The sequence below is a fragment of the Athene cunicularia genome, assembly GCF_003259725.1.
Source record: "Athene cunicularia isolate RWA chromosome 2 unlocalized genomic scaffold, athCun1 chr2_part1, whole genome shotgun sequence".
Lineage (NCBI taxonomy): Eukaryota > Metazoa > Chordata > Aves > Strigiformes > Strigidae > Athene > Athene cunicularia.
In genome coordinates, this window is record NW_020799095.1 from 7076240 (window position 1) to 7089348 (window position 13109).

General features: G+C 42.1%; 1 pseudogene; it reads right to left on the reverse strand.

The window, feature by feature from the left end:
• Nucleotides 1–655, reverse strand: part of LOC113476892 — a 51800-nt pseudogene extending 51145 nt beyond the window's left edge.
• Between the last annotated feature and the right edge of the window lie 12454 nt (nucleotides 656–13109).

Genomic DNA, 13109 nt, shown 5'->3' on the forward strand with positions numbered 1-13109 from the left:
TCCAGATGAATGGTAAGGAGCCTATTCCATCAAGGAAAAGCCCACAGGTAATATTCTGCTCTTTCCTTTTCTCCCTCTTCCAGCTGCCTCTCTGTACAGACCACACAATACACATTACAGATCAAACATAAGATATTGAACTAGTGTTCAGAACCTGATAGTTAGCCCCAAGTCCAGATGAAACATTTGCTAACTGATGTTCCTTTTTAAATGCTACACAAACGTTAACCTAATGTTTGGAAATATAATGCAATATAGTCCAATTTTTCTGATTGATTTTTGTCATTAGAATACTGAAAATTATCATTACTCTCAATGGTACTGACAGGAATGATTTCCAGTCTTTCATAGGAAATCTTAAGTAAGTTATGCTGTAAATATTCCCCCCAACGTCAGGCTATGATCTGTCCATGCCCATAAACATCCTGCTTTATGGCATTACTACACCCACAGCTGCCTGCACTTGGAGTCAGAGCTGGTGCCAGCAGCGCTGTAGGCTGGGTCAGGTTCCTGGGAAAACCTCACCTGCAAGGATGAGCAGAGTAAGAAAGGTCCTGGAGAAGCCCCGCCTGGATCCTCTGTCCTTTGCCTCTGGGGGTTGCACTGCAGGTTGGTCCCTTGCTCTCGGTCCATCCCAGCAGTATGCTGCAGCCATGCAACAGCCTGGCACCTTCCCCACCTGGACCCCAGCCCACCACACCACTGCCCGGCTCAGCCTTGGATTAGCTTCATCACCAGGGACCTGTGGGGCTGCTCTAAGTAATTTGATACTTCCCCCTAAAAATTTCCTCCTTTTCCTGGCAGCATTGATAAAGCACAGTCTCTTGCAGGAGTGTAGAAGAGCTAGGTTTCAGTCCGTCTTCTAAGGAGAAACACTGAACAAGCTGATGTTAACAAATCTCTAAGATCAGTGGGAGCAGTCCTTGCCCAGTACTAAAGGAAAATGGGCATCTCCAGGTGCCAGGTGCGGAAAGTTTTGGAAAGCAGCTCTGCAAGAAAACTTTGCTGTCACTTCAGATAGCTGAAATGGAGTATTGTGTTTGTGTAACTCACTATTCTTGTCTTTTACTGCTATTTCACATATATGGCAAAATTCCAGTAATCCTCCATCATCCTTAAGAGATCTGCTCTTGATTTACAGTATAACTGAGAATATTGTTTAGCCCATACTAGCTCTAAGAAAGTTTTAGTATCAATGAAATCTGAAGCAATAGCTGATATGAGTGTAAACTGTGCTTGTTTTCATTTCTTTTCATTTTATCTGACAAGTCATAAAAGTTCCATCTATTTCATAAAAAAATAAGGAGCTTATTAAATATCTGAATTGAACTTCTGCCCTCAAGCATAGCAGAGCAAATGCAGGATTATTAGAAATACCTTCAATTTTTTTATCCTCTGTGAAATAAGGTGATAATCAAAGTACTCAAATGATGCTACTGCAAAACTTCAGGATAATTGTGCATAAATGGCTAAAAAGTATAATTAATTTAGGGATACCTGCCCCTCTGAATGGACAGACATAGTGTTAAACCTATGTGCTTTTAAAAGCTTCTTGAAGGAGAAATTTCATATTACTGAGCAATGTTTTTAGGTACAAAGCAAACTTGCCTGAAGAAAGGGAGGTTAGTTTCTTAAGGATTCTTAAGACAAGTAAGCCCAAAGAAAGAAAAGGGCGAAGGCACACACATGCTCCCAACATTTAGAAATCACAAGGTTCAGACTGTATTTAAGGCTGCTGTTTTTCATCTCTAACCTATTCTTTCATCCTTTATGGCATAGAGGGCAGGTACAAAGACAAAAAAGAAGAATCGGTTCCTATCTGTCTACTGATGACAGAATCCTTGCTGCAGCAATACATTTCTTTTCAGTATTATTAGTACGTTATTTACCAAATATGTGTATATCAACACACATATATTTATATACAAATAATTAGGAAGCAACTAGCATAATTTGGAAAGACAGCAGGTTCCCCCTGGAAGGAGTATAATAAAACAAGTTAGTCAGCCCTAAGTCACTGTGGGAGGAGTTAAATGATTCTCTGTTTCTGCACAACTGAGCTGAAGTTCTCCACAGTTCTGCCCAAGGAGTTTCAGGGAGCTCTGGTGCTGCAGTCAGGATTCTCCCCATAACAGAGAGGAAGAGAAGCAAAAAGCACGATGCCAGTGCTGCCAGGGGCCTGGTCCACCAGCCAGGACTGGAGTGAGCAACTCCTCCAGAGGGGCAAAGAAGCGGGAGGGTTCTGTCTCCTGGAAGATCTTAGCAAGCAGGCGGGTAGCTGTTTAAAAAACCCTACTAACCAGAGGCCAAATCTTTGTGAAGCCCTGCCAGCCACAAGAGAGCACAAATCTCTGTGAGGCATGTTTAGAAGGACACCATCAGCAAAAGACAGCTGATATAACCTCTTCCAGCTCTTACAGTGCCCTTGGAAGTGATATTTTTTCCAGGTTCTCCTTATGTAATAGGGTAAGACATGTAAGTCTAATGTTATGTTTATATTTGTTCTTTTACGTTTTTCAGTCAGGTGTCCTGGGAAGTGATACCCACTACTGATTTCCATGCAATGTCATTACATAGGCTATTCTTTCTTCCTCCAACTCACAGAACTGAACTTTTTCTATTTATCAAATTCAATTGAATTTGGTCTCAGTTACATTTTAAATATTTAAACTTTGAAAAAAAGTATCACCCAGAACCGTTCTCAGGGCTAGGCCATTAGAGCAAACATGATTAATAACAGTGGATATCATCATCTCCTATAATAACATTGCTTTTATTAAGTGCTGGAGCTCTGTAAGATTTTACCACTATTCACACATAACTGCCTTAGTGTGTATAATAGATATAATCCAAAAGACTTTTCCTTGAGTCACCACCCTTTCAAAATCCTGAGTGCTAGTGTTAGCCTACGTGTGTATGTGTTCACAATTAAACATGAATGTATATTCATAGGACAGAGGGAGAGAGAGAGAGGGAAAAAAACCAAAACCAGAACAAATCCAATAGCTTTTATGGAAAACCAGTAACAATTTCAGAAACATAAATCAAAGCTTTCGCAGAGGGACAAATTTTTCATAAGGAGAAATTCTTTTTTGCTACTTTTTAAAAAGAAAACCTTTTCTGATGAGCAGAGGAGACAGTTTATAACACTTACCAGACAAAGGGAAAGGTGTCTGACTGGAACATTTCAGACCATCAGCGTCTCTAAATGGCTTATGGAGACCGATAGCCTTTTATGGGGTTTCAATTAATTGGCTATGGAAAATCCTCCCACAGTGGTATTAAATAGATACATTCTGGTGGTTTAGAAGCCTCAGAAAACCCCTCATAGTTCTTGTCTTCCCCTCCTCCTATTCTTTCCCTTTTCCCTTCCCTACCTCCCACCCCTTTTTTCTCTGGACCAAGCACCAAGCTGACCTTCAGGGCTGAGCTGCTTCAGACATCAGGAGCAGCAGCTCTGAAATTCACATCTGGCTCCTCCATGACATCCCTCTTCTGGGTTTGCGGCAGGGCAGTCATCCACAGCATCCCTCAGCCCTGTGCATCCAGAGCAGTGAGGCAGGGGCCAGCAGCTCCTTCAGGATCTTCATGGCTGCTGGTGCTCTCTTCCCTAGCTGGCACTAACATCTTGACATCACCAGACACCATTTTTCAAGTCTTGGCCAGACTGGTTGGGGATGTGGCATCGGCACAGTATCATTTTAATATCCCAGGGAAAATAAACAGGCTGCTACAGAGATTCACTGGCTCTGAATGCCCTGCTAACACCATGGCATTTCTGGCCTTGCTATCCTGCATTCTTGGACAGTACTTTCATAGTTTTACTTCTCAAAACTCAATACATCTGTAATATCACAGTGACTTCTTGGAATTTAAAAAACAGATTTAGTGTATGGATGATGAACAGTTAGGCAAAAGCTGCAGCTGCTCCGTGTCTATGGAACATACAGAAATCTGTTGATTTTAAGCCTAAAATTTGGTGCTATAAATAGAAAACCTATATAAAGCTTTCTAAATCTATCTAGAGCCTTTGGGGCTATCCAAAATATTGTAGAGTTGTAGAGTATTTGTAAGCAATTGGAAATTTTTTTTTGGTACGCAAGTTGTTGTTCTCACATTTATTTCCACTTCGGGTCACTAGGGGATGGTATTGTAGGACATAGGAAATATTTTTTTATGGTAATCCCACAGAGTGATGGGCCTGACAGAACTACTTATTTATCTCCACTGATTTCAAAGGAAATTTCACCATGATAAGAATTTGATAGCAAATTGAAGCCTTGATTTACCAAAATCCTGAAATGCTTTCTGGATCCAGGGGTAGGTAGAGTACAGGTAAACAAGTCACATTATGTTTGCTCACAGACTGCACCTCACAAAGGGAAAAGCACAGAGATATTCTCCAGTGGAGATTTATGGAGGAGATGTATGTTGTCCCCTAGTTGTGTTTCACCTTCAGAGGGTTTACTTGAGCTCCCTTCAAAATCACAGTATTTCAAGTGTTTTGTTTTTTTGTTGGTGTTGGGTTTTGTTTTTGTTTTGTTTTGTTTTTTTGTGAGGGATAACAGTATACCAGTCTCATGAGATGCTTGCAAAGCAAGCTGTCTCTGTTCCACCTCTGCTGAATGCATCAGTCTGACACAGAATAGAGTCTCTGGGACTCCATGAGCATGTGCTACAAATTTCTGCCTCACTTTCACAGCATATAGGACACTGACACTTCTTCTGCAGTAACACAGGCCTCCAGCAAGATTGGCTCATGGCTATAAATCACCTGGCAGAAGCTGAGCCTGAACAGGCTAGGAATGATGCAGATGGGAGAGGAAGGTATTGGGAAGAATCTGTAGCCATGATTTAGTCTTCTGGAATTCACTGTGCTCTCCCTTGTTTCTTCAATGCAGTTTAGGAATGTTTTGGGAGCTTCCTTAACAATATATTCTGATATAACAGCATTTGTTAGTAATGGTTCCTTTCCCCACTGCTTGGCTAGGGGACTCAGATCTGAGCTGGCCAGCTTTGGACAAACTCTAGTGTAAACTACAGTAATGCAATATTTCTGGGCATAAAGCCAGCAGCTCTTTTAAAACTCAGCTGAGGTTACAGCCAAGCACTTTGTTTCCTCAGGAGCTCAGGCTCTGCTAATTTAAGGAGTCTGGCAGAGTCTACTGCACTCCATCACAGATACTGGGGGTAAGTTAGGCACAGCTGAGAGAGGGAGACAGAACCAGAAAAGGGATAAGATTAATTGTAACATGATCTTTCACTACATCTTCTTTGCCGGCTCTGGCAGTCCTGAATTTCAACAGTAATTATCTAGAGAGTTGGCTCCTGATAGCCCTTCAGAAATGCCCTTTCCTGGGGTCACGGCTGCTAGCACTGCCTTGCCTTGGGAATTCTGTGGCAACTCAAAGACTTCTTGTCACTGAAAGTGTGAAGAAAATAGAATCTTTCAGAACTTAAAGCTGTGGCTTAAATTAGCCAAAAAAACTAATTAAAGAAGATGAATCGTGCGACTTCTCCCTTAGATTCTCCTAGAGAACACTTGATCTTTTTCTACACATCACTGTTACAGTAAACCCTTGCCCTCCCTTGCTGTAGATCTAAGTTAACTGGTTGTTCATGTGTTCTCAGCTATTTGTACAGGCTTCCAATATATATCTGGAAAGATGTAATACACAGCTTCTATCTAACAGAAGTTTTAGTTTGATAAAGACATCAAACAGTCCCTGGTTTATCACAAACACCAGTATTTCTCAAATGAAATTAAAATGATCTTCTATTAGACACACTTTAGAGCTAGCAGTCAGATTTTTTTATTCCAAAAGAGGGGATGGGATTTGGACATAAGTAATTCTTGATTTTCCCTAAGGTCTTGAAAACTGCTGACAAACATCCCTGGAGGGTGAAACATTCATTCACTCAGAAAGAAAGTAGTCTGGGCAGAAATGGGTCATACAAGATGCTTCACAACACCACCTGACTCCAGAAAACAGTGAATGTAGAGGACAAAGGTGCCTACTGTCCAGCAGGTGCATTCAGGTTTGATGTGAGTTGGATTTATGCCAGCTGCCCCTAAAGTCATCCGGATCTTTCCTTTGGCTTTGAGTGAGAGACACAATGATGTACCTGTTAACAGACTGACCTGCAGAGTTGCTGGAGAGAAACACTGCTATGGGGCTGCTGAGAAATTTGCTACAGAGGTTCAGAGACTGTCTGGACATTTCCTTCTCTTCTTTTTCATCTCAGGAGAAAGAGCAGGCACACCACATAGAAAAGGGCACAGAAATCAGTCTGGGAAAATAAAACAGTCAGCGGACATTGACTTTGCACAGAGCAGAGGTGATACCAATGAGCAGAAGGTGGCACCTAGATTAATTTGCATCTGCAGAGAAACCTCCTTTAACTAAAGACCTCAGTGTGGTGTTACTCTGTCAAATCATCTTCTCAGTTCATGAAACTGGGCCTGGATTTGTCATTGATGGACAGACTGATACAACATTAGCACCATCTCCAGGGGCCAGGGCAGTGCCTTCACCTGACAGACCTGACAAAGATCTGGACTATGACAATATCCATCATGACATTATAGCAGCCTTTACAAAACTCTATTACAGACTGCTGTTACACAGTAACACAGGCTTTGCTCAGAGATTTGGCCTAGCTGAGGGGAAGGGGAGAGACAGGAAAGAATGGCTGATGACCACTATAACATACTCCATCTCCAGAAGTGCAGTTTTATGTGAGACTATAAAAATGGCACAGAGGATCTCTGGTCTAGAAATCACAAAAAAAAAAAAAAAGTCTAATTTGATTACAAAATATTTGAATTAAAACTTGCTAGGAAGGTCTTGATATTGTGCAGGTGATTCCTCTGAATCAGAGCAAAGCCTATATTTTATAAAGGGAAATTTTAATTTTAAGGGGAGCTGACATATTGTTCTGTATTCAGTGGCAGCCATCTTCGTGTATAGAATACATTTCATTTTTTCTCTTTCTTCAGTAAGAAACATTGAGTGTAATTTTTACAGCTGCTCTTCCAATTTATTTTTTTTTTTCAAGGAGGCATAAAGAAAGCCACTGCTAGATCTATTCTTGTAATTTCTAGTAAATCAATGAGGTCAAGCCTACTGCTAATCCTTTTGGCATTGCACTTTAAAATCCATTTTTCCTATGAAAAGAGAATCAGTGCTTTCATTCCTGAAAATGAAACAAATTCAGATCTAATGTGTTCTTAAATGCCCTTTTGGAGAATCCTATTACTAGTTTCTCTTATTTCTTCTGCTTTTTTCCTCAGTGCATACCACTTGGTATAACACTGCTGTGCTGTGTTATCAGATTTATCAGCACATGGTTATGAAAACAGAATCAGCCCCAGTGCAAGTTAAGTACTCTTCACTTTTGCTACTGCCACCACACAGCTAATAACCCAGCACGATGCCAAGGGATTCCTGCTGCCTGAAGGGGCAGCTAAGGTTTGCCATGGTGTGAGTGGAATTCCCTCAACAAGTACAGACTGCAGCAGCTGCACTGCTGAAGTCACAAAGACTTTGCTTTGGACATCACCAAACTATAGGAAGTGCTCAGCCTCTACATTTCCCTTCCACTCCAGAGAAGTGTCTCACCCTGCAAAACTGCCAGCTGAACTTCTTACATGAGAGCTCCCAGATTCTATCAGGTAAAATGTTCAGGCTTAGCCCTGAGACTTGCAAAACTTCTATTTTGTTTTTCCCCAAACCAGGATTATTTTGTCAGAAGTGGTTTAGGGAGCCTTAACATCAGCAGCTACATCAGCAGATGTGAGAGGGTGAAAAGGCAGCAAAGGAGAGGCAGTGACCTCCCAGTTAGTACTGCTACCCACAGGTGTGCAGACAGCAGGTCCTCAGCAATATGAAGATTAAGATGCCTCAGGCACTACGCAACAATTCATTCCTAGTAAATGAAGCTTTAAGCTTGCCACCGCAAAGGCGAAGCAGGCAGTGGGGCTGGCCCAGGACACCACAGCCCTTCCACTGGAAGACAAAGCTACTAAGCACAGACATGAATCACGGGGAAATCTTTTTCTTTGCAGTAGTTCTCAGTACGGAGTCAGTCACGTCCCTCCCCTGGACTCTCTGAGTTGGCTTGTCATGCATCAATATAGCATGATGTGTCCAGCTGCTCCCTGTTCAGTTACAGAAAACCCTGCTAAAATTGGTTGCTTGTGGCAAGATACGCAGAACACTTCTTGAGTGAAGAGGAAGCAAGTACTGCAAATGTTCTGCTGGTTATAATTAAAAAGTATTTGTCCTGGTTTTGGTTGGAATAGAGCTAATTTTTCTTCTTAGCAGCTAGAATAATGCTGTGGTTTGGATTCAGTATGGCATTTGGTATGAGAATAATGTTGATAATACACCGATGTTTTCAGTTGTTGCTAAGAAATCAAGGACTTTTCAACTTCCCATGTCCAGCTAGTGTGCAGGTGTACAAGATGCTGGGAGGGAGCAGGGCCAGAGCACCGGACCCAAACTGGACAATGAAATATTCCACATCATGTAACATCTGAGCCAGGAAGTGGGGGGCTCTCTCTCACTTCCAGGATTGCTGTTTCAGGATCTTGGCTCCTCCAGGACTGCTAGGCAGGAAGGAGCTGGGTATCATTCGGCAGGTGATGACCAATCACACTGGGCATTACCCATGTGTACTTTCTATTATTGATATTATTATTATTTTATTTCAATTATTAAACTTTTATATTCTCTACCCACAAGTCTCCCTACCTTTACTGCTCCAATTCTCACCCTCCATCCCTCAAGGCAGGGGAGGCTGAATGGTGTTTGGCTGCCACCTGGATTAAAACCACAACATTCTTATTTAACAAGAAACTTCTATGTATCTTTTATGACAGTGGCTGGATACTAGAATATGCAGTTGCTTCTGGAAGTATGTTTTCCAGCTGGATTCACTGTAGACAGCAGAATTATTCTGCAGCAGCCAAGGGCAGGGTCGGCTAGGAAAGTCAATGTTCAGAGCTTGCGTACATCTGTACGTGTATTATATGTATGTATACAACCTCTTAAAAAGCAAGGGTGGATGGTGGTGTTGCACATCCTACTTAGCACAAAGTAACTTAATCATTCTAAAAGTAAACACAGGTCCCTCCAAGCCCTCAGTTTGCTTCAGAGGTCTGAACAGTTCATTCTAAGTAGCCTTTGGATGACACTATCTTGTTCAACTACAATTCCATGCACTTGTATGTGTTATGGGAGAATTTTACTTGAATGTTCCAAAGTGACAAATGAGGTTATTTTGCTCCATTATGGACATGTGGGATTAGTCATTAAGGAAAACATGTTAGTTTAAGCCTCAGTGAGAGAGGTAGCAAGGAAATGGAAAACCAAGAAAAAATATTGAGAGCCCCTGTAGTAAAGAGAAGAGAGCTTCCTGACTGCCACACAGATTAAAGTTCTGTGTCCAATTAACTGCACAAAGCTCTGCTAATAGTTTTGTGTCATTTTTTGTACAAAAATTTCTAATCACAATAGCTAGTTTGCTCTCATGACAAATTGTTTTACCGTGTCTCAACAAGAGAGAAGTTGCTGTATATTTTGGCAGTTAGAAGAGTTCCCACAGAAGCAGTAGTTACACGGACACAGAATCACAGCATCATGGCATGGCTGAGGCTGAAAGGGACTTCCAGAAGTCATCTGGTCCAACCCACCTACTCAAGTAGGGCCACCTAGAGCCAGTTGCTCAGATGACTTTTTAATATCTCCAGGGAGAGAGACTCCACAACTTCTCTGGGCAACCTGTGTCAGTACTCAATCACTCTTACAGTAAAAAAGTGGTTCCTGATGTTCAGAGGGAACCTCCTGTGTTTCAGCTGGTGCCCATTGCCTCTTATACTGTCACAGGACATCTCTGAAAAGAGCTTGGCTCTGTATTCTTTGCACCCTCCCTTCAGGTATTTATATAGATTTATAAGATTCTCCCCTGACCGTTCTCTTCTCTAGGCTGAACAGTTACAGCTGTCTCAGCCTTTCCTCATACGTGAGGTGTTCCAGTCCCTTCATCATCCTTGTGGCCCTTTGCAGGTCTCTCCAGTGTGCCTGCGTTGTTCTTGTAGTGGGGATCCCAGGACTGGACACAGTACTCCAGGTGTGGCCTCACCAGTGCTGAGTAGAAAGGAAAGATCACCCCCTCCATCTGCTGGCAATACTTCAACTAACGCAGCCCACGATACCACGTGCCTTTGCCACAAGGGCACATTGCTGGCTCACGTTCAGCTCTGTCCATCAGGACCCCCAGGTCTTTTTCTGCAAAGCTGCTTTCCAGCTGGGTGTTCCCCAGCATATTGTCGGTGCAGGACTTTGCACTTCACTTTGTTGATCTAATATTGGATGAAAAATGAGAAAGGAGTTGTTGAATTCATACTTTTTCTTGATCAATTTTGTAAGGTTCCCATCAGCATATTTCTCCAACCTGCCCAGGTCTTTCCAGACAGGAACAGGACCCTCTGGCATAGCAGCTACTTCCAGTTTTATGCCATCTGCAGGTTTGCTGAGGGTAAACTCTGCCCCATACAGACCATTAATAAAGATATTAAACTGGACTGGACCGAGTATTGACCCCTGTGGTACACTGCTAGTTACTGGCCTTCAACATATGTTGCATTGCTGATTATCCTCCTCTGGGTCCAGCCAACCAACCAGTTTTCAATCCACCGCACTGCTCATCCAGCTCACACATTGAATATCTTGTCTACACAGACCTCTAGTGTCAAAGGCCTTACTAAAATCCAGGCAATATCCACTGCTCTCTCCTCATATACCAGGCCAGTCATTTCATCACAGAAGTTTGTCAAGCATGACTTTTCCCCTTGATTAATCCATACTGATTACTCCTGATTATTTTCTTGTCTTTCATGTGCCTGGAATGGTTTCTAGGATTAGCTGCTCCATCACCTTCCCAGGGATCAAGGTGAGGCTGACTGGCCTGTAGTTCCCTGGGTCCTCCTTTTTGCCCTTCTTGAAGACAGGAGTGACATCTACTTTCTTCCAGTCTTTGGGCATTTCTCCCAGTTTCCATGATTGATTGAAGATTATCAAGAGTGGCCTCCCAATTAAATCTTTCAGCTGCCTCATGGGTGCACTCCATCAGGGCCCATGGATTTATATATGTCCAGTTTGCTTAAGCGTTCCCTGACCTAATCCTCTTCCTCCAAAGGTAGCTCCTCCTTGCTCCAGATTAACCCCTTGGTCTCCAGGACCTGGGATTCTTGAAGGTCTGTCACGTGCTGAGAAACAGGACCAGGCCACTACCAGCAACCCTGCAAGCATCAAGGCTCTATGGGTCAGCAAAAAGGGCAACACTGACTTCTTACATATTGGTAACTGCCAACCCCATTCAAATTCTGCACATGCATTGCACCTTGCCAAGATGCAATGGCATTCACCTCATGCTTTGAGGCAGAACACAAGACTTGCATTCCACTCACACTGGGTTCCAATTACAGCCAGGACATGTACTAGCTTTGTTACAAAAGATAAAATTTACCCCTTATGTGTTTTAGATAAACTGGGCTCCTTTCTCATTAAAAAAAATGGTCAATCCATCTGTGAGATACACAGCCAGATTATGCAGTAGGAGCTAGAAAATAACACAAAGCCAGAAAGCTGAATGCTTTTCCTTCAAACATGCTTCAGATCTTTTCTCTCTCTTCAACACAATCTGGCCCCATTAAATTAATAAAGATATGAATTACCAGGTCTAATTAGTATAAAATGCAATCTGAAACCTTTTACAAATTAGTACTAGATTATGAGCATTTTCACATCATTATAACCCTTGTAACAAAAAAAAAAAAAAACAAATAAGCAAGGGCATTAAATTTACTCACTTTCATTCAGCAGAACTCAGAGGCAGTGTTTTCATTCCAGGGATATCTGTTCTCTGTTGATCACCTTCCTTGTCAGAGGATTGGGCCTCAGAATTCAGATACTCTGGATTACAAAATTTAGATAGAATATGTGCATTTGGGTTGACATACAACAGTAATAGGATTAGGTTTAGTAGATCTACCTTCTTGCACTTTTTAAACTACAGATTGTGTTAATTAAGGCCCTCAGCAGCATAAACATCACACACAGGTTTACTGTGGCAAAATTAAATTGCTCCGTAAACAGATGTCTAAGTGTGTGGCTTGACTCTGAATACAGCCTCTGACAACATCCATAAAGAAGCCACTTTGTTGCTACTTCTGAGAGGTTCATGTTTATTTTATAGTTGGGGGGGAATTTGGGATTCAGCAGGGAGAGGCTGCTCATAATTCACTCAACTGAGCAGCACATACATCTTCAGAGGACTGCTTTTATTAGAGGAGAGAATGTTATCTCTTGGCAGACAGTCATATCACAGTACAAAGAGAAATATCCCAGTTTCTACTCTGTTAATGGGCAGCAATTCCTGTATTAATTAATTTGGTTTTAAAAAGCAGGGTTTATTAGCACTGGCACAAAGGCCTTGAGCTACAGTGTTGTAACCATAGCTGCACAAAGGCACTGAGGGGACAGGCTGGGAGGAAGGGCTCCTAGTGACCTGAGGAGTTCACTACACGCTGTACCATACACAGGCGATCCTTTTACAGTTCCACCATCCATTTACACCACAGCCACTAAAAAGGATGTCAAGGGTTCAAAAAAAGTACGTGCTAGGTACTCCGTTACCTAGAGCAATGTTCTGAAGTTTAAGCGCCCACAGCACCAAAAGTACAGCCTCAACTCACACAGCATACAAAATTCAGCACCGAGATTTCTCACAAATGTCTGTTCAGCGCTTAGAAACGGCAACACCAGAATATTTCACTGGCATTAGAATTTAAGATTTCACAAAAACATTTTACCATCTGCTGAATGCTTATATTTCACAACTCAGTGAAATGCAGCAGTCTAGTCAGTTGCCTGCAAAATAATTCTTTTCATGTTACCTTGTGTAACTCATCCGAATTCCTACAGTATTCCATATGTCTGAAAAAAAGAAAAAAAAGCCTGCAAATGCTGCTTGCTGGACCACCTGACATAACCACAAGGATGAGAGAGGGGTTAGACAATAGACCCCTAAGCATCCTGCAGTAG